Here is a 4,612-nt window from a genome sequence, read left to right as displayed (position 1 = left end):
GATTGTTCCATCCTTGATGCATATCTTCACTAAAGCTTCCATTTCCTACAACATAATGAGAACCAAACTCATAGCCAAAGTGAGAATTCATGATGAAAAGATAAAATAAGAAACAAAAGCTAACAAGAAATAATAAAACAAAGTTCAAAAACTAGCAAATACTAACAAGCTCTCCAAAAATCAAGTTATTCACAATATTCACAAATGTACAATAACCAATAACAAGGCACACGTTTGCAATTCTCCGGCAACGGTGCCATTTTGATGAACGAATTTTTGATGGTATAGTATTTCACAATTGAAGTCTCGTTGCAAGTATAGTTTCTAAACCAACAAATAATCCTTTCATGCAAAAAATTGTTTGTCACAAGTACAAACCCCAATAAAAATAACCGAAGTATTCAAACCTCTTATCGTCTCTCAAAGAAATTGTAGGGAAGTGTTCTTGTCATTGGTTATGAGATGTATATTTTAGGGTTTTAGATAAAGGACATGAAAAGTAAATTGCAAGAATAAAGCTAATAGCTAAGAAATCTCTTGGAAAGGAATGAGAACTAAAAGTCCTATCCTCATTATCATCCTCAATTGTGACAAGAATTGTCCATTGCTCCTACTTAGTCAACCTCTAACTATGAAGGAAAGTCAAGTGGATAAACCAACTTAAGTCCACAAGTCCTAGTCAACTCCTAAGGAAAGACTGATAAACCCCAATTTTGTGGTTTATCTTGTGCTAAATTTGGGGGTTTTTGTCAATATTTCTCGCACTTATTCACAATAAATGTATGGTTTTGTGTTCACTTCCTAATATTGCTCCATAATAAAAAACATGCTTATTTTGCCTTAAAATCGCTATATTTTGATCCTCTTTATTGCCATTTGATGCCGTGACGTATTTGTTGAGTGATTATAGAATTAATAGGGTAAGAATGGCCTAGAAGAGAGAAGGAAAGCATGCACAAAAGGAAGGAACATGAAGATTTGGATTTTGGGAACTGCAGCATCGACGCGCACGCGCACATCACGCGCACGCGTGGATGAGGATAGCTGGAAGCGGGGCGCAAGGATGGACGCATCCGCGCAGGCCAGAGAATTCCAACCGACGCTCACGCGCACATGGCGCGCACGCGTGGATCACAAAAGCAATCGGCGCACACGCACGCATGGCGCGCACGCGCGGGAAGCTCCACATTACCTCATTAAAGGAAATCGTGCCTGGCGATTTCTGAGGCTCATTATGCCCAATTTCAAGCTATTTCTGCATGGAAAAAGACCCAAGGATTCTAGGGAAAAGGGGGGATCAATCATTTTACACTAAGATACATTTTTCTAGTTTTTTGGGTTCTTTGTTGTTCTAGAGAGAGAAACCCTTGTTCTTCTCTAGATCTATATTTAATTTGATCTTCCCTTATTGAATCTGAATTGGAGTTTGTTAATTACTAGTTTGATTGTTTAATTTGAATTCCTTAGTATACCTTTGCTTAGATATTGTGTTAGTTTATGGATTCTTGTCAATTGTCACTTTATACCCATTGCATGAATGTTGTGATCTTGACTTGTTGATGTTACATTGATGATTTCTATGCTTAATTGTGTTGTTTGAGTGATTGTAAGTTGATATTTGTTAGTGGGTATTTGCTAATTTCAATCCATTTGCAATTTGAACATGTCTTTTGTTAATGCTTACCAAGTGTTTGATGAATTGTTTGCCTTGATTATGGAGTAGTTCTTTTTACTTTTGGCCTAGGCCAAGGGAATTGGATAAACTTGAGTTATTGGGTCTAGTGGATTTGATGATTTAGGAACTCTTAGTGGTCAATTTGATAGCCATTGACACTTGCCTACTACTAGGTTAATTAGTAGTGAGGTTAGACCTTATGGGTAGATGTTGACCAAGCCATTTAACTTACTTCAAGTATAAAAGTAGATCTAATGAGTTTGGTTCCTCATAATTGTCAAGATATGGTTATTAGACAAGGATAGTGATCCCAATTCCCATGCCTAGCCCAGAGTTGCTTTTATTATTCATATTTGAAAACCCAAATTCTCAATTGTCTTGCTTTAGTTGTAGCTATTGTCTAGTTGAGAGTAGAATTAAATTGAATGTTGTCTTCTTAGTTTGAAATTGCCACATATTGTTTAGTTATTTGAATTAGTCCCTTGCACTTTAGATTACTTGTTTGTGAAGATTCCTAGTTTACTTTCTTGCTCATGACTCACAACCCCAGATTTCTAACTAGTGTTGAAGCACATGTTTGCCCATTCCTTGTGAGACGACCCAAGGTTTAAATACTTTGGTTATTTTATTGGGGTTGAAGTTGTGACAACCAATTCCTTTCTAAATTTGATCCTCGAGGATTGTTATTGGTAGAGCTATACTTGCAACGCAACTTCATTGAGAAATTCTCTTCCGACAATCCCCTTGTATCAAATTTTTGGCGCCGTTGCCGGGGAATGGTTGCAACATATGCCTTGACATTGGTTATGTGAATATGTGAATATTGTAGATAGTTTGTTATCTTTCAATACTTAGCTATAGTTTAGCTTCTTTTATTTTTGTGCTATGACTCTCAAGTTCGATGACTCGGTCTCAACCGAATTCTAGCTTAGCCGATTTTGATCCCGAGATTGAAAGAACTTTGTTACACACTCGGCAAGCTAGACGGCGGTTAGACTATACGGCTAGTACTTCGGCCTCTCTAGAGGAACATACCGAATCACTAGATGGTACTGAGAGTGACTTGGAGTCCGCTACTTCCTATTCTTCTGTTGGCACTACTAATACATCTTTGCATCCTACAGGTGAACCATACATGGCGGAGCCACGCCGGATCACTTTACATGAGCAAGGAGCTCCGGATATTGTACTTCAACCATTGCAAGCAAGGTATCCTAACCTTGATCCAAACTATGAATTGAAGAGTAGCTTGATAAATCTACTACCTAAGTATCATGGGTTGCCAGGTCAAGACCCCATCCGACATCTAAAGGATTTTCAAGTTGCTTGTTCTACGGCTCGAAGGCATGGAGCCGATGAGGTGGCTATCATGGTTTTTCCTTCCCTTTCTCTCTTGAAGCGCAAGCAAAGACATGGTTTTATTCGCTATCGGATGAGATTGGTACCAATTGGGATTTCTTGAGAAGAGAGTTTTGGTGCACGAAATTGTGATCATCAATGGCGCCATCAACATGGTACGCACAATTGCAATCCCAACTCTTTATCACAACTTCGCACAACTAACCAGCAAGTGTACTGGGTCGTCCAAGTAATAAACCTTACGCGAGTAAGGGTCGATCCCACAGAGATTGTTGGTATGAAGCAAGCTATGGTCACCTTGTAAATCTTAGTCAGGCAGACTCAAATGGTTATGGGTGATGAATAAAACATAAAGATAAAGATAGAGATACTTATGTAATTCATTGGTAAGAATTTCAGATAAGCGAATGGAGATGCTTTGTCCCTTCCGTCTCTCTGCTTTCCTACTGTCTTCATCCAATCCTTCTTACTCCTTTCCATGGCAAGCTGTATGTAGGGTTTCACCGTTGTCAGTGGCTACCTCCTATCCTCTCAGTGAAAATGTTCAACGCACCCTGTCACAGCACGACTATTCATCTGTCGGTTCTCAATCAGGTTGGAATAGAATCCAGTGATTCTTTTGCATCTGTCACTAACGCCCCGCCCTCAGGACTTTGAAGCACGTCACAGTCATTCAATCATTGAATCCTACTCAGAATACCACAGACAAGGTTAGACCTTCCGGATTCTCTTGAATGCCGCCATCAATTCTAGCTTATACCACGAAGATTCCGATTAAGGGATCCAAGAGATAAACATTCAAGCCTTGTTTGCTTGTAGAACAGAAGTGGTTGTCAGGCACTCGTTCATAATTGAGAATGATGATGAGTGTCACATAATCATCACATTCATCATGTTCTTGGGTGCAAATGAATATCTTAGAACAAGAATAGGCTGAATTGAATAGAAGAATAATAGTAATTGCATTAATACTCGAGGTACAGCAGAGCTCCACACCTTAATCTATGGTGTGTAGAAACTCCACCGTTGAAAATACATAAGAACAAGGTCTAGGCATGGCCGAGAGGCCAGCCCCCAAAACGTGATCAAAAGATTCAAAGATCTAAAGATGAAAATACAATAGTAAAAGGTCCTATTTGTAGAGAACTAGTAGCCTAGGGATTACAGAAATGAGTAAATTACATAAAAATCCACTTCCGGGTCCACTTGGTGTGTGCTTGGGCTGAGCATTGAAGCATTTTCGTGTAGAGACTTCTCTTGGAGTTAAACGCCAGCTTTTGTGCCAGTTTGGGCGTTTAACTCCCATTCTTGTGCCAGTTCCGGCGTTTAACGCCGGGTAGTTTTGAGCTGATATGGAATGCCAGTTTGGGCCATCAAATCTTATACAAAGTATGAATTATTATATATTGCTGAAAATCCCAGGATGTCTACTTTCCAACGCCGTTGAGAGCGCGCCCATTGGGCTTCTGTAGCTCCAGAAAACCCACTTCGAGTGCAGGGAGGTCAGAATCCAACAGCATCTGCAGTTCTTTTCAGCCTCTGAATCAGATTTTTGCTCAAGTCCCTCAATTTCAGCCA

This window comes from Arachis duranensis, chromosome 9 (assembly GCF_000817695.3).
Source record: "Arachis duranensis cultivar V14167 chromosome 9, aradu.V14167.gnm2.J7QH, whole genome shotgun sequence".
NCBI classification, from domain to species: domain Eukaryota; kingdom Viridiplantae; phylum Streptophyta; class Magnoliopsida; order Fabales; family Fabaceae; genus Arachis; species Arachis duranensis.
Note: the sequence above shows the minus strand (reverse complement) of the source record.